General features: G+C 36.5%; 1 pseudogene; it reads right to left on the bottom strand.

The window, feature by feature from the left end:
- The window catches only part of LOC121321104, a 247,435-nt pseudogene extending 220,586 nt beyond the window's left edge, over positions 1-26,849 (bottom strand).
- Between the last annotated feature and the right edge of the window lie 734 nt (positions 26,850-27,583).

Below are 27,583 nucleotides of genomic sequence, written 5' to 3'. Positions count from 1 at the left end.
AAAAGACCTTTGTTAATTACATTGCCAGTGAAGAGAAAAAATGTCATAGAATTCTGCGGAAGCCAGTCTGGGTAAAAAAAAAAAAAAAAAAAAAAAAAAAAAAAGACTATGATCACCAGCCATCAGGTAATACATCTAAATAGGGGTCACATATTTTGGAAGTTCACAATAACAAAACATATTCACATTTTATTAATTGTATTGATGTGTATCATATCATAACCCATATACTAGGGCATCTATCATATCACTGTGAGCCTGAAGGTACAGACTTGGCCCGTATGCACCCATCTAGAAGTAACTGAAACGGACAACCAAAAGCTGGTTTTCGGTCATCCCGAACTAACCAAAACCCCGAACAAGTGTGAATCTGTTCCATACACAGAACGTTGAACAATCCTATAAATGACGGATAAAGTACCTGACCATGTTTGTGATCACTACTAACATCCTGCAGTTGCTACACACAGATGCTACTTGATACACTGTTGCTTTCCTTGATATAGTATGTCACTTCTGAAGGTCTTGTCAAGATCAGAAACATTCATGCTTCTATTTAAAAATCCTCAAAAGAATTGCAAGGCCTGGGGACAGAGAAAAAAGACTTGACTTCAGGAGATGCAGAGCTCCAATGTCAAACGTCGGTCACATCTGAAGATGGGAAGTCAGTGCAAAAATGCTAATTACTCTTGTGCAAGGTGTGTTCACTGTTTCTAAGCAAATTAGTCTCCTCCAAAACATGTACACTTCATTACTAAGCTATTGCACATGTGTAATTGAATAAATATCAGCTTATTACTTAATGACATCTGACATATCTTGGATTAATCCATGATTGCTTCCACAAATAATGCAAACATATAAAAAATTAATTAACTTCACACAGTGATCGGGGGTTTCATTACCACATATCTTACACAGTGGTAGTTTACCACCAGCAGATCATCACTCAGTTTGCTCAGATTTCTTCAATACTCCCAATCCCCTACAACTTTACCATCTGTAAAGCTTCATTCAACCAACAAATTATATAAAAATGAACAGGGCTATTGGAGACAGAGAGAGAACAGGTCTCAGAAGGTAAACTGATTTAAAAAAAAAAAAAAAAAAAAAAAAAAAAAAGTGCCTTCTATTGCTTTAATGAGTGGAAAAGGATAGTTCATAACTTCAGAAACAATGAGTTGATGGATGCTGGGAAGTCAGTGCGATTTCCAGAATAATTTACAGTAAAGGAATAGGTCTACAGAGTCCACATTAAGGCTTAGGTGGTGAAGTGCAGTTTTGTTCTGTTTCTGTTTTGTTCATAGTATTCATTCCTTTTCACAGTCAGTCCTCAACCTGAAACCTCGGAGCCCTTGTTTTTTCATTTGACAGACACACCCAAGAGCTACGCAGAGAAAGTTAATAATTTAAATGTGTGGTGGGAAAAAAAACAAAACAAGACTGACTTTCACCCCTGTCTGAAGAATGTCTCTGCAATGCAGCCTTTTAACAAGACCAGACAGGAATAATAACTGCATAAGCTTCCCTCCATCTTTTGCATTCAAGTCACATATATCTTAAAAGGCCCCTTCTAACAATATCTGACCGATATACATTAAAACCTATTAAAATCACCTTTATTTCAACAGGCAACTCATTAAAAAGCAAAAGTCTTTACTTGTAGCCTTTTAGTAACAAGTACTGCATGACCTGCCCAAAAAATAAAAAATACAATCTCCACACATGGCACATTAGCGTTTTACACATATTTAAATAAGCACCATGAACTATAAATGGCAGGATAATGACAGTCAAAGTATGTTACTATTTCTTTTTTTTTTTGTTACTACATCGCAAAGCAATTACTCTCTAAAGGGACAATTCCTATCTACCTTGTTGGAGATGCAGATATTTAGTCTTTTTTACATGGGAAGTAACAGGAACAGCCTAGAGCATACAACCTCTTTAACGAGAGCAGATCACTTTGGCAATTTCAAGGTTTTGAAGAATAACATGCTCAGCTCAAAGTCAAGATCTGAAGACATCTATTAAATTTGCCCAATTTTCTTTTTTTTTTTTTTTTTTTTTTTTTTTTAACCAAATGTGCATGTCCAAACCCATCATCTTGACATTTTTAGGCCTACAGTATTCTTTAAACAAGCTATAAGAAACTGTGGTCTTACAGACCCTTTCAAGCAAAGGTATATTGGGGCCTGATTAGAGGTTTAATTAAAGACATTGGGGGGGGGGAGATCATTCGTGTTGCAGATCATATCAATTCCAAATGCTTCATAAAAAGTCCAAGTTAACTTTTGAAGCTTGGCAAAAGTTGCTTTCACCCAAACATATTTAGATCTACACTTTTAGAATAAACCAAAATAGCAGCCCACAAAATGCAAAATTGTTATGTAGCCTGTAGCCAATAATGAAAAGACTATCACATGCACAGTGTGATTTACTGTAAATGTAGCTTTTGATAGTGTAGAGACATTTTCCTAGGGTGACAGCATTGTTAACAAAATAATTGATGTATGCAATATTGCAATAGTATTACATACAGTATTATTCATTTCAGCCGTGGCTCGTACACACGAGCCATAAAAGCAAATAGAGCTACTTGAAACATTGACTTATTGATGCTGCCATATTATGCTATAGAGTTATACGCCTAAAAATACATATAAATGACTGCACCTTTCACTCCAAATCCTCCTTTGACAAAAATTCAATTTCAATTTTAATAATAATGTATTGTCCTGGCTAAGCATTTGATGTTGTACAGCTTGTATGAATATATGAAAAAACAAAAAATTGTCGGTTAAACGCCTATATTTCGATACTACTATATCAGTGGTTCCCAACCTGTGGTCCATATGTGGTCAACTCCAGGTGGTCCACAAAATCCCAGAATTCATTTAATGCAGTTCTTGCATAAACCCATTTCTACACAATCACATGTTGTACTACTACAATATGTATTACTAATAGGGATGCACCAATAAAGATTTTCTTGGCCAATACTGATAGCCGATGGTTATCTACCCATATCGACCGGTATCGATTGGAAACCAATAATAGATAGTGCAGGTAAGCTATTGTAAACTACTAGAACCAGACATAGGGCCTATATTTAAACTTTTATATTTATAAACCTTAAATGAATAGATATTGTTTACTTGTTGTATTTATCACAAATTAACAGGTATTGTTTACTGGTTGCATTTACTTCAGAAAATGAATACAAAGAATAATGCAGTATTGTATTGTGTGCTTGACAGCAATCTATACATTTGTTTTATACCAGTCACACAAAAATAACATTTTGTATTTGTACAAGTAAAAACACTTCTGTAGAAAAAAAATGCATAACGAGACATTAACTTTTACAGCCACTTGCTGTCAAACAATGCGTATTACAACTTCTGCCTGTACTGTACAGTAGAAAAGAAATGTAGCCTGCTCAATGTCAACTACAACTTTTGTTAATTGTTATTTTTATTATTATTGTAAGCATACTCTGCTTAAAATGCAGCTCAAATTAAATTGTTCAGTTAAATATATATATTTTTTTTTTAAAATATGTCACAATAACATTAAACTTCCAGTTACAAAACTCAGGTCAAATTTGAATTTGTTACTTAAAAGACAGCGCAGTAATCAAATTCAACTTTAAAATGCTGCCGAATACACCCGCAACCAATGCAGAGTAAGCATCAGAATAATATTCTACTCACAGTTCATCGTTGGATTTACTGTAGCATCAAGTCTCTTCTGCTGCACACATCTCGGCTATCCAAAAACCACTCTTTTGAAACATTATGGTAAAGTTTAAAAAAAAAAGAAAAAAGAAAAGGAGAGAAATTGAAAGCTAGTTCTGGAATGCTGATGGGATGTCATGTTTGGCCCAGCATCAATTTTGGAGACTCATAACTCAGTAACCGTCTACCTTGTGACGTTGCCAGTGTTTAAGTCTGTGTTGTGGTTACATAACCTGGATAAACTACAGAGAAGGAGATGCCTACACAGTCATTCAGGAGGTATCGCAGATACCCACACAGTCATTCAGGAGGTCTCGCAGATACCCACACAGTCATTCAGGAGGTCCCGCAGATACCCACACAGTCATTCAGGGGGTCTCGCAGATACCCACACAGTCATTCAGGAGGTCTCGCAGATACCCACACAGTCATTCAGGGGGTCTCGCAGATACCCACACAGTCATTCAGGGGGTCTCGCAGATACCCACACAGTCATTCAGGGGGTCTCGCAGATACCCACACAGTCATTCAGGGGGTCCCGCAGATACCCACACAGTCATTCAGGAGGTCCCGCAGATACCCACACAGTCATTCAGGAGGTCCCGCAGATACCCACACAGTCATTCAGGGGGTCTCGCAGATACCCACACAGTCATTCAGGGGGTCTCGCAGATACCCACACAGTCATTCAGGAGGTCCCGCAGATACCCACACAGTCATTCAGGGGGTCTCGCAGATACCCACACAGTCATTCAGGAGGTCCCGCAGATACCCACACAGTCATTCAGGGGGTCTCGCAGATACCCACACAGTCATTCAGGGGGGTCTCGCAGATACCCACACAGTCATTCAGGAGGTCCCGCAGATACCCACACAGTCATTCAGGAGGTCCCGCAGATACCCACACAGTCATTCAGGAGGTCTCGCAGATACCCACACAGTCATTCAGGAGGTCCCGCAGATACCCACAGTCATTCAGGAGGTCCCGCAAGTACAATATGGCACTTTTTCTACAATTGTCTCCATCGCATCATTGCAAATGGTCACCAATAGGCAATACGTTGACAACAGTAAACAAGAGCAGTTCTGTGTGTGCAGGGAGTAACCAGAAGGCAGCTTGAATGCTTTGAAACACCTAACCTCTCACACATGACCCCTTTTCAGTGATCAGTTTTCATCCATCATGTGGACAGTATGGTAGCCTACCTACAAATTATATCATAAAAAAAGACAAGAGATGTATTCAATTAAAAAGCAGTAAAACAACTCAAATGTGATTTGTAGCAACACACTCTCAAAGCACAATGTCTCCACTTGAATGTACAATTAACAACATGCAGGCAAAGATAAACAGCTCCGTTTTTCACTAACGAGTAGCAATAATATGGGCCAAAACAGGACAGGAGAACAAAGAAAACATTTGGGTGTTTTTTTCTTGGTTATCTTTGAATCTTACCATGAACAGCTACATTGGTAATCAAATATGTATGTAATGATTTAATAAGAGTAGGACCAGGCTTTTAACAATATGGCCTATCCTATAAATGACTAGCCTCATTGTCAATCCAAGAAAAACATTTTATAAATACAGTCCCTAAGAGAAGGAGCTGGCTATTAAACAAATCCACAGCAGAAATTGGTACACAGCCCAGTTCATTCCTGAAAGCTCTCTGGCACACTCTGCTGGGGAGGAAAAAAAGTGATTTTACAAGCTGCCCTGCAGGAAAACAGCAGTAGGGTTTGACATGCCTCGAGTTACCAAACGGTTTATGACACCAGGGGAACTTATTCACTATTCAAGTCAAGTCAGCAGTTAACTGTAGAAAAGTGAAAAAAAAAAAAAAAAAAAAGTCTAAAACTATAATCTGCTTAGTTTGATACAACAGACTGGCTGTATTTACCTAAATCATAAAATAAGAAAAAAAAAAAAAAGATCAAATTGATTGAAATCAAACAAATTAAAAAACTTTAAAATTAGTCTTAATAGTGCCCCACTGCCAGAATGAGATTCATCAACAGAATTGTTTTTTTTTTTTGTTTGTTTTTTTTGTTTTTTTTGATAACGTCAATGATTTTCCATACATTTAATTGTCTTTTTCTCGAGTGCTTCTCGAGTTCTCGGCACACAGAACTTGCCCCGAGCCCTGCAAATATGATTGTGTGGAGCAGATGCAACATCATCAAGTTTACAGAGCACTCATACTTTACCTCTCTGACAATTATGACCAGTTGCACTTGATCCCTGTGGCTCTTGTTCTACACAAGGAGCGCAGTACAAATATCAAGGTGAAAATACATGGCATATTAAAGCACATTAACAAAAGGTTTAAAATAAAATGAAGAAAATAATGATGCGATAAAAATCATCATTTTATTTGATCTTACTGCATAGGTAGAGTTGCATGTCTAACAGAAGTAAGGCAACTTGGAGCACTTCCAGTGTACCCCTTCTAAACTAAGCAAATCATGACAGAGCCTTCTATTCTCCAGACCAGTAAATATCTAGCAGCACTATTATAGATGGGCACCAGCTTCGTCAGAACTGTATGGGATGTACTCATGTATACTGAATCAGCATCATCTATTCAAGGCAGTATTGTTCGGGTTACCAATCGAATACTACAGGTTTAACTCTGCATCCCAGAGGTTATACAATCATTATGTTAACTGATGACAAAAGTCTTTCCTTGTTAAACTTAATGCAATGTTACGTTTGAAAACTAACTAAATAATAATTCTATATATTATATATATATATATATATATATATATATATATATATATATATATATATATATATATATAATAGTATCACTGTTTTGTTTTTTTTTTTTGTTTTTTTTATATGGACTGTATTCAAAGCACAAATAAGAGAATGCTTTCTATAGGGAAGCAGACAATCCAATCTTCTAGTTGCACTGCACATTAATATTGCATTAATTTACTAAGCTAATCAACAAGGCAATTCATGTTTTATGTTCTAATCCCAGCTCGTTTCAGAGGAAATCACTCTCGCCTTTCAACGTTTTACTAGAATTCATAAACTGCATAGCTTTACAATTAACTTTCATAAATTTAGTAATCACCGGCATTCCAGCCCGTTTTTTTGGAGGACATCTTCATGAAACCCTTACTAAACCGAGCCAGAAGACAGCTGCTTAGCCAAGGACATACTAGAATGCTGGGAGAATCAGCAGGAAAAATCACTGATAAGAGTTATATTGGAATGTATTATTAATTGTCAAATAGAATTACAGGTATTAGTCAACTTTGTTTATTACTAATTTATAACCAAGCCTGTTCATTCCAAGGCAAGGGAAGGAAAGCATTTTGGCAACTGGACAAGAGTACAGCACAGTGAATTATTATCACGGTATTTTCAAAATGGTCCAAAGGGAGCAAGTAATTGTAGAATAAATAAGTCTAATAACAGTGTAATCCACAGAGACAGAGAGATGCACCTGACAATGGTAGCAACTCATCATCCATCTGGTGGAGAAGATAAACCACATGCAGGACAAGATATTCAAGGGGAGCCAGAGGATACAGCTAAGGATAACAGTGTTTACTGTGAATCTGAGCATTGTTACCTTTCAAAAAGACAAATAAATTCATAACTTAAGCAGCAGCATGAGAAAATGAAAATCTATGCATGTACTGTCCAATAATAAATTGTTAAATAATCTATTACTCAGAAGTGTATCCGAGATCGATATTGATAATGTTACTCCCTTCCATCTAATACCCAGCTTTCTCAATAATAAAATGCTTCAAACACTCCACAAGTAGGACTTCCAATCTTTCTGTTTAAAACCGAAAAAAAAAAAAAAAAAAAAAAAACTAACTGCATTGGTACAGCCAAGGGAATGGGACATGTCATGATTACACATGTCGTCCTTTTATTAATTTATTTATTTATTTTTAAACTGTGATAAATAAGCTCAATACAGTGTTGTTGCAGTGGTTCAGGACCTCAACTAACATTGTATTTTTTTACAATACTTTTGCATTTGTCTGTTTGAGTCTGTTTAGCATCATTATTGAATTTATAAGGTATACACAGAGTAATTTAACACACACGACAGACTCCGCTTATGAAGACACAGTTATCCCTACGGAGGGCAATCAGGTAATTTTTGTCATAACTTGATTTATGTTACCCTATTACAATTAAGGGGTGTTAATATGAAACCTGTACGCAGCAAAGTGTGTGATGAGCTCCTGCAAATGTCGTGGCTCAGTGCTGAGACTGGAGGCTTTTCATTGAACAAACAAAATTCATGTTCGGTTCTCTCTTCTTTGTCGTTATCATTCGGTGTGGATTGTTATGCAAATGTTGGTTTCGGTTCTGTTCAGTTTGGGAAAATCATAATCCTTGCACCCCTGTCCACAAGGCCTGCTTTTGTCCCGGTTCTACTATTCAAGTAATTAAGTTTTATTACCATGGAAATCCATCCTGCTTTGAGAACCCTCAACAGCTGGAAACCCAGATGCATCAATTGCTATTAAGGTTTGAACTTCACAGTTCAGTGAACTCAAAAATTCCCACTACTGAAATACCAGATACTGTCTCAAACAATATGACCAGATTCCAAAAAACTCAGGGTTAATTGTGTCATTAAATTAAAATCCCTAGTTGCATTTTACCAATTTTCTAATATTTAGTTAATTTTCTTTTTTTTTTTTTTTTTTTAAATTGTGCAAATTTTAATGACTCTGTATTCGGTAATGCTACAGTAAGAATTAATAAACTAGAAAAAAAAACCTCTACGTAGATTTACCATTTGTATTTTTCAAAAATAACATTATAAACTCACCCTTGGGGGTTGATTTGATAAACCTTTCACCACAGAGATAAGCCACAGCTGGATTACATCAACTATGCTACCTGTCTGTGGTTATACCGTTATTACCCCTAAAAACAGGTGATTGATGTGATCCAAAGGGATTCTCTAGTGCTCTAAAACTATACAAGCAGAAGCAATGAATGCGGTCGTGTACAGCAGAAACCTTACTGCGACCTGTAGGGGATTGGTCGGCTCTTCTCATTTAGATAATCACCGTGTTGTCTTTTTAAACAATGACCAAAAATATTTAAAAAGTGTTTAAAAAGTGAAGCTTTTGAATTTTTTGTATATTATTCAATGAAAAAAATAATGCACATCCCCACCACAGTTCTAACAAAATCAAAGCAAATCAGTATCATGAAAAAGTATACAACCATGACCAACATTCACCCAATGTAGCCAAAATGTAAAAATTAAAAGGCCAATTCCTATACTAGTGGCCTGGAGGTAAAATATAAAATGTATTAGACATCTATTTGTATTTGGGGTTTTAATCTCGACATTTTCTACTGATCGATTAATCATGTGATCTGTGTGATTGATGAACCACACCTGTTTGCTAGCGGAATGAAATTGTATTGGAAATACAAGTATTAACATAATGCTATTTACTGCAAATGTTTCATAATGCCAGCTAATGTTAAATGTACATACATTTACTATGACGTAATCTGACCATTTGAAAATATTTGTTTACATGCAATTGGAACTTAGCCAAAGTGAGTCATTTTAAAATAGGAACTTAGTTTTGAATTGCTGTTTGTGGTGTTTTATGTGTTGGGATGGCTCACATCTGGCTTTTTATAATTCGATAACTGAAAATAGAGGGTTTTATTTTTCTTTTTAATCAATGGTGCTGAGAATGAGTTAATAAGCTTACAGAGCTTTTAAAAGTGGAAAAAACGGGGAAGGGTTGTGACCGATTGTTTGGAATGTCAAGATGTATTTGGTTGTTTCATGTATGTTTGCACAGTCTTAACGATGGATTCATTGCGTTTTTTTGACTTAAATAAAAAAAACGGGCTCCCAAGTGGTGCATCCAGTAAAGGCGCTCTGCGTGAGTGCAGGATGCGCCCTATAGCCTGAACGTTGCCAGTTCAAATCTGGGCTATTCCACAGCTGATCGTGGATGGGAGATCCCAGGAGGTGGCGCTCAATTGGCTGAGCATCGCCGGGAGGGGTCTAGGTCGGCCAGGGTGTCCTCAGCTCACCGCGCATCAGCGACCCCTGTAGACTGGCCGGGCGCCTGTGGGCTTGCCTGTTAGCTGCCCGGGAGCTGCGTTGTCTTCCTACACTGTAGCTCCTGGGCTACTGCACGGTGAATCCGCAGTGTGTAAAGAAATGGTCGGATAACAGCACACACTTCGGAGGACAGCGTGTGTTCGTCTTTGCCGCTCCCGAGTCAGCACAGGGGTGGTAGCAGTGAGCCAAGCATAAATAAATAATAATTGGCCCTTTCAAATTGGGAGAAAATAAAAAAATAATTGACAATGACTAAATTGAAAAAAAAAAAAACGCTTGTGTCCAGCATTGGAAATGTCTTTAGCTTTCTCCAGCTTAACTCCATACACTGTAGTTAAAGTTTTTCAGACAGTTTGTCAATATAACATTTCTGATACCGTCTGAAAGAAAAATCTACTTCCTACACTTCAAATGATAGACTTGCAGTACCGATGAGCAAATGCTGCAATTTTTCTGGAGATATTGTGAAATGCCAATTTTCAAGATTTATTTTTCACGCAACATTTTTTGATACGGCAATCAGGTAGACAACTTTTTTTTTTTTTTTAATCAAAGCTCACAGGTGTGAATAATCGAGTAATAATTAATCAATTAAACCCCTAATTTATGTGGTTTGGGATAATCTTAAATAGTATGTGTGTTTATGTACAGCACAGCATTTTGTACATCTCAAACCATTAACTCAGCAAACCCTTCCTGACAATTTAGCACCCAAACTTACAGAATATTGTTACTTCAACTGGGAGGTCAAGCATGATTATAAGGGTACTTACTTAGAATAGAAATGCAGAAATAATGCACGACATTATCATTTCCATCCTCCCAAATTTTTTTTTAAATAACCTGCTATGAAAAACACACTTTTTGACTAATGTTCAGTTGTTAACTGCACCATTAAAGGCAGCCAAACACGTTGTGATAAACTTAGGCATAGATAGCAAATTCTGTTCAATAAGCACAAAACTATGTGCTGCCTACAAAATTAGGTCAATGCTGTTTCCTTAATTTTACAATGTAGTTTCCCTGTCTCGACTCTCAAATTGGAAAGGCCAGTCCTGCAGGTTACAATTGAGGCTTGTTTTTTGTCAACACTTAGAAACAGAATTTAGAATTGCATTCCATGTAACAAATATAAAATTAAAGGATTGGACTTATAAATAAATGCATGTGCAGTGGCGTCGTTTTGTTTGCAAACATCCATCTGTATTCAGCTCTGGATGCAACAAAGATGCTACAAAATGCTATTGTACATTACAGCATGTAATGCACCAGCCTGCTAACATTGGGGGAAAAAAATAATAAAAGGTGCGAAGTTGTGTTTTCTACAATGCATCTCTTATATGGTGGGAAGGTGATGCCTGTAAGCAGTGCGATACAGAACTGTAGTACCGCTACATGTCAGTTTATGACAGAAGAGCTGTGTTGGCAGCAATGCAGGCTAAACAAACAAGCTGTTTTTAACCCTGTGGGCACTGCTCAAAGATTATGGACAACAGCAGTCCTATAGTATTGAACGCCTTACTTTTTCTAGTCTGACCAAGTCCAAAAAATCTGCATGAGATATAAGCAGTGCATATCTGCTGGATGTAGATGTTCTGTGTGTTTTTAAAACTTACCAGATAGGACACAGACGTGCACTGGCTACATTTTGGCCATATGTGTTCTATAACATTTTCATTACACAGAAGGGTTACTTTATAAAGCCAACACAATCCTATAGTGACGGCCTAAAAATGGGATCCAGCCAACAGAACACAATAATAGGTCTATCACACCATTAAAAAAAAAAAAAATGGATAGGCTAAACTTTCTTGAATTTTAATCTACATATTCTGTGCTGGTGTTGAAGGTAATTTAAATTTACCATCTATTGTACGTAATTTTGTCAAATATAAAAGGAAAACACCCAATCACTGACTGCCCTGAACAACCTGCGGTTTCCCATTGCAAGGACTTAAAGTCAAAAATGATTAATAAAGTATGCACATAACAATCCTGTGAACAGGCTAGCGACGTGCAGGTCATAGTAATTGCACTGCTTTACTGGTAGTAAATGACAATACGGGTGCTGCTGTCTCGCTAATGACTAAAAATCACCTTCCCAGGACCCAGCCTGCTCAGGACTGATGAGAATTTTAAGGACTTTAACAAGTTTTTAAAGAGCAACTGGGTATGGATATAAAATATAGCAGCTGTAGAAACATCAGTATCGTTATTGTGTCTTGAGTGGGTAAAACATTTATAGCTAATTGTAAAGCCTCACTAAGATTAATATTAAAACTTGTTTTTGTTTTAAAAGAACAGATTAGCAAGCCTTATCAGTCCAATCATCCCACTATAGACGGCTTTATTAAAAGTTACAAAGACGGGTTTAGTTTCTCATTTTGGTAGCTTGTTTAGCTCACTGTCAGACATGCTTGCAAATCTTAACCAACTGTATAGCCTATTGCGATTGAAAGTTTCTAAAAATGAACAGCTCCCAGGGAAGTAAGACAACAAGATCATATTTATTATATATATATATATATATATATATATATATATATATATATATATATATATATATATAGCACAAGCTGGAAAGTATGGCTATTAATTTTAAACACCCTTGTGACTTTAAAACAGTGCAATTTTAGGTCTCTCTCTATTATCTCTAGAATTTTACGACTACTTCATGAAAGTACCTGATTGGTACCCTCAGCATCAGGGAAATAAAGTCATTTTGAAATTTTTTACAACATGTTGAAAAGTTCCTGATCAAATTTAATGTTACACGTATCCTGCATAGTTGTTTTATTATGTCATATGTTATTACAGTAAGTACACAGGACATTGAAAAGTTCACTTTCTTAGTTGAAAAGATTATAGATATGTACGTGCACAAAAATAAATAAATAAATAAAATAAAAAAAACACACAACCACCATAGGCTGCAGTACAAAATAACACATTATCAGTGAATGAAGCACATACACAAAACAGTCCTTTCTGTATTTCTGTTCTTTTATTTGCGGTTACAAATTCCAATGTGTAGTGCAATGCAGAACACATTTTATTTACCTCAACATGTCTAAAGAAACAATCAAACTACATCTCAACCATGAACAGAAATGTTGGCAAGCACAGGCATGGCTTTCCAAGGGTGCTTAAAGGAAATACATTGACAACTAAGGTACATTTAAGAAATTATTTTAAAAAGTTACTAAAACGGCTTTCCTCATTTATCTTAGAATGCTTTATTCAAACATTATCATTCAGGAGGAATGTCACTGTTCAGAGGATGCCTCAAAGTGCTAATTCGAAAGCACCGTGTCTCAAAAGAAGTGCGCCTGCAGCTCTAAAACATGTATCGCATCGAACATCAACAAACATGTTTACACATTATTATCTACAATAATGTGTTCTTTTTAGCGAATTCAAAATAAATGACAAATTGGAAGGGGGCACAAAGAAGCTGACAACACCATCAAGTGTCCTCATTTTTATAGTTTTTTACCCTGTTTTATTCCCAAATTTGGAATGCCCAATTATTTTTTATCCCGGTTCACCGCTGCAGCCCCCTGGCGACTTGGGAAACGGAGGCTGAAATACACATCCTCCGAAACCGAAACGTGCATCCTCCGAAACGTGCATCCTCCGAAACGTGTTCCAGCCAATCCATCATTGTTCACACTGCGGATCCACAGAGAAGCCACCAGACCTATAGTGCCGGAGGACAACACAGATCTGAATGGCTCCACTGCAGACCCGCAGGCGCCCTATCAGCCACAGGGGTCACTGCTGCGTGGCGAACCATGGATTGCCCTGCCGACCTAAGCCCTCCCTACCCGGGCGGCGCTTGACCAATTGTGCGCCGCCCCCTAGGAACCCCCAGTCACAATCAGCAATGACATAGGCTGAATTTCAACCTGCGATCTCCAGACTTTACTGAAATGCGCCACTCTGGAGACCCCCACAATATGGTACTATAAAGATCTATGCATCACTGTCAGTATTTTTATTTTAGGTTTTTCAAAAAATCTTTATAATTTAAATATTTTATCTTGTTTTCTCCAAAATTAGAATTAAACAGCTGGGGTTCTTAATTATTGTTGAGAGAGAATACACACAAAATCTGACCTAGAACATCAAGTAGTGACAGCTTTCTCTACTAAAACAGTTTGAACTGAAAGCACAGGACAGAGAGTCCTGCTCACTGTATTCATGTCCACTACTGGAGTGTATACAATATTGTGAACTTTGTAATGAAATAAGTCTGAACAGAATGTAAAACTAGGTGAAGGCTTTGAAATGATGTACGTACTTGCAGACACCAGCGCCTGTAGTCTTCATACAAGCTGCACAGAGGAGTGGTGCACAAATACAGAAGAACCTCCTTTTATTTATTATATGTATCTATCAAATATGAAAACCTCCATTGAACATTTAACAATTAAGATATTAAGATTTAGTATTGGATAAAACTAGAGATTTAAGCGCCCCCCCCCCCCCCTTTATATAAAACAAAAAAAAAAAACATTGTTGCTGTCCAGCTGTTTTTAAGTGGTAGCTGGATGATTGACTCCTTCACATGGCACTGCACATGTTGGATTTTTTGGACGTTCTGAATATTATCCAACTTTTCTTTCAAGTCCATCACTGACCTACAGTGGTAACCATGGATAATGCATCACATTACATTTCTTTAAACTAAAACGTGACCAAACTGCTACTCTAGAAAGACAGTTAATTAGGTGTAATCTCTCTTAAACTGCTGAGAACTGAGAATTGAAATTCCCATTGTCAGTTTTAGCACAAACTGGGTATCAATTGTATGGAAAAGGATAATTCTGCAAGCAACTACTTTGATAAAGTGCTAAAAGAAACCTTCATATGTGTTGTTTTTTGGCTCTCTACTCGCCAGTCTGCTTGTGCAGATGTGCTCTGAAGGGACAGGATAGCTCCTTCGTTTTCGGCATAGCAGCATCTCATTTCCACTGGTATAGAGAGAGTATACTGCAGCTTAAACTGTACAAGACCTATCATGATATTCTGAAACTGCTCTACTATGCAAGGCTGAAAAGCTGTGAAATAGAAAAGAGTGGCCTCTCCATAGTCCGAAGCAATTGGGATTAACCAATTAGTGATTTGTTCAGAATTACCGCTATCTGTAACAGCTACTCAGTTGCTACAACTTGTTAGAATGGCAGCAATATAAGTCAATACTTTTCTACAATGAAAAACATAATTCAGGATTAACCTTTTTTTTATTATTATTATTTTGTATTAGATGTAATTTACTGGCACACCTAAAATCTATTTTCTTTTTTTTCTTTCTACTACATATTGTAATCATGATAGTTTTGAAAAACATCCTTAAAAAAAAAGGGGGGGGGGGGGGGGGGGGGGGGCCGTAACAGGTATTAAATGTATAAAAAGAAAGGCAGTGTATTTTGGAGAATTATTGTACAGTTTTAAAGTATTGAAGAACTACAACTTCAAATTGACTACCAAATTATCCTTTTGTTTTTTTTTTTTGTTTGTTTGTTTGTTTTTTTTAATTACTGAGAAAATAAGACAGTCTGAAGGTCAGTTGTAAGTGAGTGTAACAAAAAACACATCTACAGTGAGCGCAGGGTGTTGAAGACAGTTTGTGTTTAACAATACAAAGACTGGCATCCTCATCAGCCTCATCTAATACAGTACTGTGGGAGGGTAGTGGGTGGCGCTTTTGGGAAGGACCAGAAATGACAGCACACAGGAGCCAGAAATGGAGATTAGTCCTTAGAGCCCTGTATCATCAATGGTATCAGGGCAGGGTTTTATTTTACAAAAACAATAAAAATAGAACAGTCCAGTATTGCAAAAAATAAACAAGAAAACCACCTGGAATACCAGCAATGGTAAACTCAGGTTTGAAATAAAAAGAGTAAACAAAAATGTCACGGTTACAAAATAAATAACAACAAAGGAAGCACTGGGTTTCGTTGTGGTACTGCGGTGGGTTTCCTCTCACCGCTTCTTAGCTCCCTTTCACAGATTAATGGCCAGTCCTCGGTTCCTCACTCTAGTAATCCAACAGTGTCCAAGATTTTCAAGCTTCTGTGAATAACAGCAGTGAATGAAAGCAACAAAGCAAGCACAACATGTGTTTTCAGTTCAGCCCAGAGAGCCCGAATGGCAAAACCATACTGCTTAAATACTGCCAAGTCCCACCCCTGCAATCAGCACGCTGCCCCACGTCAGCCAATCAACGAGAACAGCACAGCTGATTGCAATGATGGGACCCGACGGCCGCATGGTTCTACCTTGGGCCAAGATGGCTGCCTGACCCAGAACTTCCTGCATGGTCAGAGTTCAGCCTCCTGATCCAATCACGGTCAACCCTACACAGCGCTGCCGGTGGTCGGGAGGGCAAATTACGACAGGGACTCCTTCCAGTCCTGTCACAAGTACTAATAACAGTTATTTTTCTATAACAACCTACTTTGGAAAATATCAGAAAAATACAGTCTCTTGTCTAAAGCACAGTTACATTTTTTCTGGAAAAGTTCAGTGAACCTTGTTCATCTTTTAATTTGGTGGTTGTGACAATAATTCTAGCTACCAAATCAATTCTTGAACAGAACGTCAAGAACTTGAAATCAATGTGTTGTCCCCAATTCACTTTTACACAAACAATGTCAGCCTGCCTACAAATAGCACATGATTGTGTACTCTCCTAGTTGAAATATGAAAGTACTTCACCATAATCCCCAGTTGGGTACATTTTTTTCCAAGAACAGTCCCCGAAAATGTTATTCAGATTTGAGAGTGCTGGTAGCCTCCAGACCATCCAAGGCAAGACTCTGAGCACAAGTGGGTCACCACGACACATATTCTGTATTGTGCTCTCAGGAAAGTGTACTGACTACAGCACATTTTATCTCAAGAACTAGAGAAGCCAGTTTCAAGCCAAAAATGTCAATCCCGAAATTAAAACAAACACGTTTAAAACGTGTCTGAGGGAGATACATATCCGTCCAAAATTAAAATTTCAGTATGCAAATTCATCAGCCTTTATTTTTTTTTTTCAAAGCCATCACATGTCATTAACTTCTGATATTTTTCTTTAAAATTCCAGTATTGCATGACAAACCTGAAATGTACCCCACAGTACACACTTACTGTCAGACAAAAATTGATTAAAAAAAGAAAGAAAAAAAGCTAAAAAATATTCATTACAATTCCCTTAAACAGTTGTCAAAGGGAAAACCCAGTTATGATTGGGTCAAATTAGCATAATCTTCCTCTACCATGTTTTGTGGACCCCCTCCCCCACCATTAACACGGTAGCACAAATATTCCAACAGGCACAAACTCTCTTCCTAATGTTATTCTGTGCTCTTGTTTAAAAGTTACAAAAGTTCATCACAAACAATTCTAAAATAATTTTTATTTTAAAAGATCACTCAAAAAGCTTAGTAAGACAGGTCAGTGGGTACGAGACACAGATAAAACTGTCATCACCATACCGCTAAGCTGACCTGACTTTGAAAGGTTGAAAGTGAAGTCAGTATTTCATTTACATTTGGTATTGCCACAGGAGAAAGGAAAAAAAAAAAAAAAAAAAAAAAAAAAAAAAAAACACACTGTGCAACCTTTTCTTTCAATTTTTAATTTAACCTACTACCAGTCAGTCTACAGTTTCTGAGAATAATGTCCAATACTTACATGGTACTGCTGACAAAATGTATACATCAGTAAATGTGACACAGACGCTGCAAATCCATCTCTCATCTTTCTGTAGACATACAGTAATGTCAAACTCATACTACCATACATACTGTTCATCTCCATCAGGGGATAAAAACATTAATATCATGATTGGACAAGTAGGCTATATGTCCTCTGGACATGTACATTATCTTAAAAGGCAATGCATTATCATCCTGGTTTTTTAACCGATCTGCACAGGACTAGGCGATCTAAACTTTTAATTTTAAGACAACACTAGCATGAATGCATAGTAAGAGACCCTTGCATTCTGCAATGTAAATATCAGAATATGAATCATTGTGGAGTATGTTTGGCTACAAATATTAAAAAACATAAAATGTCAGATTCAAAGGCAAATGTGCTTTGCTTTTATTCTCAAAATTAAGTTTACACTTTAATGGTAACTGTCTTGAAATCCATATCTGTGTCTAAGGTAGGGCTAAGGAAAGGTCACGTGTGCGTGACGAATCATTACTGTTTTGCTAATTTGCTATGTTTTGAATCATGTTTTGTATCATTTACAGCACTTCACATTTACAATCGGTGTGCTGACTGACCCTTACTCGCAAGTGTTTTTTACTAAACAGATTTCGTTATATCTTCATATTTTTCCAGAAAACATGCTATTCCTCCCCCCAACAAAAAAATTTATAGAAATGTTTTAAAGCTAGAAATATGAAAAGTCACCATATTCATTTTTGTCTGTATGCCTGCAAGACCAAAAAAAGCAAGACTATTATTTTTTGACAATTATTATTTTAATTTTTTTGGATGTGTGCAAAAACTAATGAGGTACATCTTTTACACAAAACAAAATTCAATGTACAGTCATTTCAGACCACAAATACTGGTTAAGAACATATTTTCATATTTATTGGTCTTCTTAAAATGAATTACCCTGAATTTTGACCTTTGACCTTTTCTGGTTCCAAAATGCATATAAAATGACCCAATTATAAGGAATTGTTGGCAATTTACTTTAGACATTTAAAATAATGATTGTCGAGAAAATGGAAAATGCAATCTTAATTTTTAAAACCTTTTTTGCAGACTTCATATGGCTTTTATCTTTCACAGTATTGCAAAATAAGCAAGACAAGATTGCTTCTGATATGCATTAAATTGTTTCTTTCCTGTCTTACTGAGACTATGCAATTAGTCGTGTGCTATTTGACATTTTGAAATGCACGAGCAAGAGCTTTCTGTAAAAATCAGGGTTGGCACATTCCGTTTTGTTTTCACTAATGAGCACAAACTAGACCAGGATTTTCTTGGATTTTCAAGTCAAAGGGGTCTATTTTAATGACGAAACGGTGATCAATCTATTTAACTCTAGATCAATCCTTCTGCAGTTTCCCCAAATGTAATTGATTGTGAATTACTAACAATTATATGCAATAAAATGACAGTGAAATAGTGCCTGTGACATATCAGGATTAATAAATTATAGAAAAGCAGTAATAAGTTCTACCAGTTTAGAGGATAAAAAATATCCCAGTGAGTTTTACAATTTAGCCAGTATTGATCAAGTTTATCTGTAATTTTAACACAAACAATAAAATCAGCAATTTGTATACTTTACCTCTGCAATTTACTTAAACAGTACTGCAAGCAATAACACTAAATGCACCAAATGGATATTAATACTGTGGTACAAATGTTTCTAGATAATGGTGGATTTTTTTGTTTGTTTGCTTTGATTTTTATTTATTTGTGGATTTAGTGATCATAAAATGTAAAGGGAACAAGGATACCCCAGTATGCGTCATGAACGTTTACATCGCATTCTTCATGTGAAGTAAAGTATACATGTCCAGCGTTTACACAGTCAGACTGTAAAAAACAAGTTTTGTTGCAGGTGGTTGTTGTCATGTCCAATTTGTCATTAAAAAGAGACTAAACCTGGAGAATCCAGTCCCTATAAGTATGATGGATGTTAATTCAGCAAAGTTTAGATTAACACTATCTTCATCAGTAGTGTAGTACAAATACAGCAGTATACCATATCTCCTATAATGTAGGCTAGCCTAAATTAAATCCAGGTCTGGTGCAAGTTATTTATTTCTTTCTAAATTTAATTCACTATAGAATTATACACTTAAAAAAAATCCAAAACGTAGACTTCCAACAGCTGCACCAATGTAATAATTTGTGCACCACTGATCCCTGTGTGAACCAATGTCTTTAAATAGATCCATTCTGCCTTGTCCAGCCAGACCCATAGTTTTCATTTACAAACCAAGCTCTATTCAACTGCCGTCTTGTGCCTGTGGGTCTCCCCACCAGTCATACAAATATCAGATGGTCCCTGCACTTCCCAATAGCAGCAACTCTGCATTGGTCAAAGCACACCATGGTGGCTGCAGCGGCTCACAGTATCAAGTGCAATACTACTTGTGACCTTTTTTTTTTGTTACAAACATTTTAGTCATGTTATGCTGTGTGAACATGTGTTCTATGTTTATATGCATAATCACTGTTTGTATGCTTGAGGTTTTCCAATTCTTTTTATACAGTTCATCATCTGCATTTCTTGGACCACCACATCAGGGACAGTACATAATAAATAACAAGCCTGCGTGCATGCAATATAGTACTTCTTTCTCCTGGCAAACAACTCAAGTAGAAACTGAGAAATGTATCCAGCTGATTTATGACCCATACTGTAATAAATCTAAAAACAATCTGCATTACGTTTACAAATAATTGAACATATTTCTGCCACATAGAGAACACAGGTACACTGCAGCAAAGGTAATCATGTGTTTCTTGTTGTAAATACTGCAGCAGTGGAACATACTTCAAATAAAGAGACACACGATTTTCACAAGGCGTTTACACTATATACCAGTAGATAAGAATGATTATTTTACAAAGTTTATAAAATATACACTTCAGGAATACAAACTCACAGAAGAACCAACTCTGGTATGTTTCTGCATGATTGGTTATGGACGCAGTAAAAAGAACACCTGATGGCAATGAACCAAAAGATTAACACGTATAATAATGCAAGACCAGCGAGAACAATAAAGCCAGCAACAGGTAAGAAAATGGATTTAAAAGGATCACTAACCAACATCTTCATAAAATCTGTATTAATAATTACATTCATGTTTAAATTAACAGGCAACAGTCATAACTACAGTAAGAAACCATATGTGTTAACCTATATTGAATCAGTTAATTAAATCGATTCATTTTTACCTTGCAATACTTATATAATCAATGCAATATTCACTAAAAAACACAAAAAGACAAATCAGTAAATGTCCGCACTTCCACCACACTCAAACACTATAGACAATTGCTTACTGTGTATGCAGCAGATCAGTACGCTTTTCTGACCACATTGCTGATGACAATGACCATCCCTTCCAGTTCCTTCTAAAGTTTGGATAAAGCTTGGATAATAATTAGATTGTGATTGGGGAAACTTGGTGCATACTGTAACAAGACAACAAAACTAGGGAAAATTAGATTTACAGTACTATCGACCTTCCGGGTCAAAGGGCAAAGCTACTTCAGTTAGAATCCAATAGCTTGTGGGAATAACAAGTGCGTTGCAAAAAGAACAATTTACATTTATAGCCACACCAATCATGTGAATTATAGCAGAACAGCATGTTGCAGTACAGTATACTGAAGAATCTACAGCAACCACAGTGTATCTGTTTCAGAAATGGAAGGAAAAGAAATACAATTATCATGCTGCCTGCCTCCAGGGAGACTAGCGTGTGCAAGACTACCAGGTTACTGTGCAAGATTAATCATCTGTACAAGATTGCTGGTTATAGAAAGGGACAGGAGAAAGGATCTTTGTAGCTGCAGGGTGCAACACTATCAACTGCTCAAATCATTCTCGATTTTATGAGGCGCTCCAAAGCAATCGAAGCAGATTTGATGTGCTGGATGTCTAGGGCAATTAAAAGGGAGGAGATGACGACTGCATCTTTAAATTGTTATTTAAACTTACTCTGTGTCAAGAAATTATAAATCACTGAAGGGAAGCTCTGGATAATACAATCAAAGAGCACAAACAGTGCTACACTTTAATCTGGTTAAATATAAAGGCTGTGCTTAACAGTGCCACTAGGAGGAGCCATTAAAAAAATGCACAAACTTTCACATTTTATCTCAATACAGGAAATGCAGGAAATGTTTACAACTGACACTGAGCTCAGGGAGACCCCTGTCTGTTGTTTAGACTATATTTTCTCCTCAAATAATGCAACTTGTCAGTACATTTCTTCAGTGAAAACAACTGAGACGTTAGGGCCAATGTACACCTGAGCGAAAAAAATAATTCAACTAATCTTCATTCTGTATGTTGCTTCAATTTTTAATGAACAGCTAAACAAATTAAAACGTGTTCCGAAAATAGTAAAATCAAAAAGCATTTGATCAATGTCAAATGCTGTGAATGTTTAACTTGAAACTTGTAAGCGTATTTCAGTTTAAAAAAAAAAAAAAAAAAAAAAAAAGAAGCATCACCACATGGCAGGGTGGGACTCTAGCTAAGCTCACTGTCGTGTATGTATAACATAACGTATTTGTCATAATACAGCCCAGTAACATTTCAACAATGGTTACTGGACTAAAACTTCAGTAAATCTTAACACAAAGTTGCAGGAGAAATGTGAAATTGTATTTTATTACAAATAAAAACAAAACATACATCAAAAACACAATTATTGTGTAGAAAAAAAATGTTATCGAATAAGTGAGTGTGGGGGGGGGATTTGGAGAGAGAGGACACTCTTGTAGTTCTAACACTACACACTATTAGATTTCACATTTAAATTAATGAATTTGGAAGGAGAGAACACTCTTTTGTAGTTCTAACACTACACACTATTAGATTTCACATTTAAATTAATGAATTTGGAAGGAGAGAACACTCTTTTGTAGTTCTAACACTACACACTATTAGATTTCACATTTAAATTCATGAATTTGGAGGGAGAGAACACACTTTTGTAGTTCTAACACTACACACTATTAGATTTCACATTTAAATTCATGAATTTGGAGGGAGAAAACACTCTTTTGTAGTTCTAACACTACACACTATTAGATTTCACATTTAAAGGCCAGTCTATGACCTTTCCGCTTCAGTAAGAGCTCTGCTTCTTGTAAAAGGCTTAATTCTAAGAACAAATCCTTAATGGAGCCACAAATAGTACATCCCTTCTTTACTACTTTAGTTGGATACAGGATTAAAACTACCAGAGATCAATTTAGCTGAAATAGAAATGCCTGGTACTTAATAAGAAAAACACAATGTATTTGAGAGGTGTTTTTTTTTTTTTTTTTTTTTTTTTTTTAAGTTTAGAAACTTGTTATTGCTGTTCATATTTAAAAGAATATATTTGTTCCATGACAATGACATGCTTGTAGTGTCAACTACAAATAAACAGTTACTTTTAATACAGCTACAGCAGAAGCATTCCCAGCTCCAAAGCTTCCTGAGCCCACTGAATTTCTTTCTGACATGACCAGTTCTAGACAAACAATGTGTAAAAAGCTACTTGCACAGGCATTTCTTTTTAAATCCAAGATCTAAACTATGCCTTTTGTCCTCATTTCAAAAGTTGTCTGTATCCGCTCATGCCTACTCCTGCTAGGAGTTGAAAATTCATGGTGATCCTCCAATTCTCTTTACAGTCTACCTTTACACTGTGTTTTCTACTTGTATAACAAGATCACTCTCCCCAAGCAGTAGTACTCTAGTAGCACTATTTACACCGCAGTGCCGCGTGGACAAAGGGGCTTCATTGGTTTTGTTTAGACACCAGCCAAGTCATCACGTCAATGATGCAAGATTAACCTCTTTTAACTCGGCCTCCAACTGTTCATTTTACACTTTGATTAATCTCAATCCCTTCTGTGCTGAATGCGGCTTCACCCAGGGGTAAAGAAAACAAAGGAAACAGAGATAAAAACAAGGCTACATTGAATAGATTCTAGAGAAAAGTATAATAAAGGTTAATATAATTTCTCTAAACAGTAACTTGTCAATAATGCCATGACAGTTCTATCCATGAATAAAGCAAAAAGAAAGAATGGGATTAAATCAAAGCACTCCATCGTTTAATCTATATAAAGCAACAAAGCTTGCTAAGACCGGAAGAGAGTACAGTCAGTATTTTTGATGGTACAGAACAATAGAGAAAATTACACATACAGTACAGCAAGATATTTCCTTTTGATTCTGTTTCTCAGGTGTAATATGGTTCAAGTTTATAAAGAGCAACAGAAAAGCCATTCCTATAGCCAACATGAAGAATTCTTAAATTAACTATTTTATTTGTATTTACAGGTTTATTTATTTGGTGCAGTGTCAGTGCTCATTGGTTGATCAATGAGAGAAATCTTTAGTGTTAGAATCTTTAGTGTTAGAGTAATATTATTTTCTTTAGTGCGGAGAACCTATATGAATATTCTAACAAACATTTCTGCACATAACTTTGAAGGCAAGAATCCATGTCTGTGTCTGCCATAAATTACACAGTTGATAGATATTAGAGAAGCGTAACACAGCGTCTTACCACCTTGCCAGAATTTGAGAGCCAGTTTCTAAAATGGCAAGTGATGTGTGGGATTAACGTAAACAACAGGATCAACAAAAGGCCTGCTTCAGAAGTGGCAAGCGAGTCAGAATCCTAGGATACAGATGCTGGTTCTGTACATCACTCGAAAATGCTTCACGCTTTCCAGACACTGGCCCAACTTGCATGGTACATGTTACATATAGTGATCAACGTTTTGTTTTGATACTATTTTCTGTTATGAAGAGAGTAATAAACGAAAACCAATGTTGTAAACAAACAATTATACAAATCCCACTAATGCTATTAAAGCAGCATCCTCTTTATTTAAATTTTATTAAAACTAGAAAGGTTGACAACATCTTAAAACATTACTGCGCAGCAAGCATTCAAGTTTAATAATTTTTTGACTAATTTTCCCTCGCTTGTGTGACTGATAGGGCTATGTCTCATAGGGAAGGCTTTGTAGGAAAGCAGCATCATGTTACAGTGGAGAGGAAAGGCTGGTTCTACTGAAGTAAGCAACTGCATGACTCTTATCCTGTGGAATTTTAAACTTGCCAATAAGCTTCTTGCCAGGTTTCCATGATTATGTTCAGCTTTTTCCCTGCCTTTGCAGAAACTATGACCCCATTATTCAAGATATGCCAGCTCTGAAAAATGAAACAAATTGTTGAATATCTTAGTAGCCTGCCTTTTTGCTTGTCACCACATTCTTGGCTGTAGCACATACTATTGTGTTTTTTTTTTTTTTTTTTTTTTTTTTTTTTTTGTTTAAGTGCTGGGACAGACATTGTTTTTGCATGTTCAAATATTCTTTGAAAATGTAAACAAATATTCAAATATGATTTAATATTGAATTAGCTGTTAAATGAATATAACCCTGTACAGTAAAATCAGGGTGTTCGTTTAACACGTCATTTATACATTGCTTTTTTTGCATGATCTCTGACACAGTGATTTATAAATTCAATTATAAACGAATACGAACGTGGTCATATTTGCCACTGAACAATTTTCAAGCTATGTCTGTTCAAATAATTACCCCAACACTTTAGTATTGGATAATAATACACAGCTAGTTTTCTTGGCAAAAAATGTAGGTTTTAGATAATGCATAATACAAATAAAAACAGAAATGAAAACTACCTCAGTTTTGAACAGGTTGTGCTTGAAAGCTTTATGCTTGATTGCTCTGTGGGAGTTCTAAATGACTGCAATATGTTATATCTTGTTTTTGCATCTAAAATAGGTTTAAAACGTGGTTTAAAGTGCTGTCACTTTATTAGACAAAATAAAAATCCATATTCTGTCAGTGTTATTTATTTGATTTAATAAGAAAGCTTGACCGGAGGACAGCATCTGACAATGAAGTAAAGTACTCAATGATTACACGATGCCCTTCCAAATGCAAGCAGCCAGATGAAGCTCAGGAGATGAGGCTCAGAGTTCTTCACGGCCCTGTGTGATATGCTGCAGAGCAGCTCTGTCTGTGTGCCCTTCTCCAGTTGCTTCTCATTTATACTGATAAAGTACATCTTGCAAACTAACAGTACAGACCCTCTAAACAGAAATAGATTCAACATATAGCGCCACACACGTACCTTGCTATGTCAGTATGTTTGCAAATTGATATTTGCTTACCATATCCTGTGCATTAGAATCTACATGTATACTAAAGTATATTACTTGGTTATTTTGGAGGTATCTAAAAGATTGTTAATCAGGGAGACAGCTATTCACTGTGCTTGCAAACCACCCCCCCACCCCCCCACCCCCCCACCAAACAGAGAATGCAAGGAATGAGGGAACTCCCTTTGAACTATTCCTTTAAAATACAGTTCCCAACTCTTAAACAGCTGTAACACTTCAAATCCACATTTACATTATAATTCCAAAGTACAATTTTCAGTTTCTAACTGCAAAAAAGGTGATTTCTAATCTTGTAACTTTATCGTAAAGGCTAAATAAAATTATACATAATAAAAACTGACATACAATTAAATGCCTTTGCAAACAAGTCAATTGACACATGTAAAAACAAGTACATATTTTTAAGTTAGACAGTCTCTTTGATTTTGGAGGGGATTGGCCTGGTTGGAATGGGTGTCTGTGCTGGTTATGACAAAGCAGAAAACATACATGTTCTATTATCTGCTGTTTGTCAGTAATATTATAGTGTATTTAAATAGGATAATAAGGGAATACTTACAAATTTAGGCTTCCTTTCGCTGTCTTCATAATGACCGGTAGTCCCGCCGGCTCCCCCAGCAAAAACTTTCTTTCTGCTAAATTTATTCTCCCTTCCAGGGGCAGAGGACTCATACCGCTGCTGACGGGAATTCTCCATGACTTTTCAAATATACTCTAATAGTATGTGTGTATTATTCTTTCAACTCTATATTAACTGCAATGCAAGTTAAATCGTTGTTTATAAATAGAGAGGCACAGGTAGCTAATCACTAACGCTGCGGCTACACAGGCAGTTTTACAAAAAAAACAAGCCTCTTAACAACCAATTATACTAAGTTTCTATCAATCCTAATGCATTCAGAATGTATGCTTATAACCAGCGGAGTGTGATGCACAACTGAAGTACTTTTTAACTGAAATTGATATTGACATTAATCTGAAAAATCCCGCCACACTGTACCGTGCAACTCCGCCCCTTTAGCCAATCCCCTCACGTTGTCTTCGGAAGCCTCTTACCTGCAGGGTATCTCTGGTTGGTGGAAATGTTTGACAGTCCGTCAAGCTGGCATTACAATTGGTCAGGAAATGTGCTACTCTTCTAACCGGTGCCGGTTAATTTTAGTGACGCTTTTTAATGATTCATTCCTGCTGCCTTACTTTATAGGGAGGAGCTCAAAGGAATATGTGTCTCCGTTTCGCTGGGATCTATTCAAATATGTCAGTTCAAAACTGTCTTAACGGCTGTTTTGAGAATGTGTGTGATTGATCAAACCCTTCTTTCCCCTTTTTCACATGTTGTATCGTATCTTTTGTGAGAAATACCGCAGTTTTTCGAAATGTTGCCATGTTGTATAACTCTACGAAAATATGTGCTTGAATTTTAGTCTAGGCGCCCAGAGGTGAAATTTGAGTTTTCGTTGTACCCACCCCTACATTTTGAAGAAATGAGAGTATAATTAGAGAGAGGGTTGGCACCTTCAAGAAATCTCCCACCGACAAAAAGTGTCCTACTGCCATCTATAGCTAATTATGAATTACTACAATGCTTCAGTGAAACACTTTACGCACACAAGAATATAGCGCAATGTCTTTTTTTTTCTCACCTAGGTTAAATTGGTACTGTTGTAACTGTAACCCCGTACGGTTACTGTGCTTAACTGTCCCAAGTGGCGGAAAAAACACAAAAACCTTAACCTGCAACCGGCAAGACAGTAAGCCAGTGAGGGTGCAACCCACAAGGACAATGAAAACGCTGAAAAGGGGCCAGTGTTTG

This window comes from Polyodon spathula, chromosome 9 (genome assembly GCF_017654505.1).
Source record: "Polyodon spathula isolate WHYD16114869_AA chromosome 9, ASM1765450v1, whole genome shotgun sequence".
Lineage (NCBI taxonomy): Eukaryota > Metazoa > Chordata > Actinopteri > Acipenseriformes > Polyodontidae > Polyodon > Polyodon spathula.
This window is presented reverse-complemented; position numbering and strand designations above follow the sequence as displayed.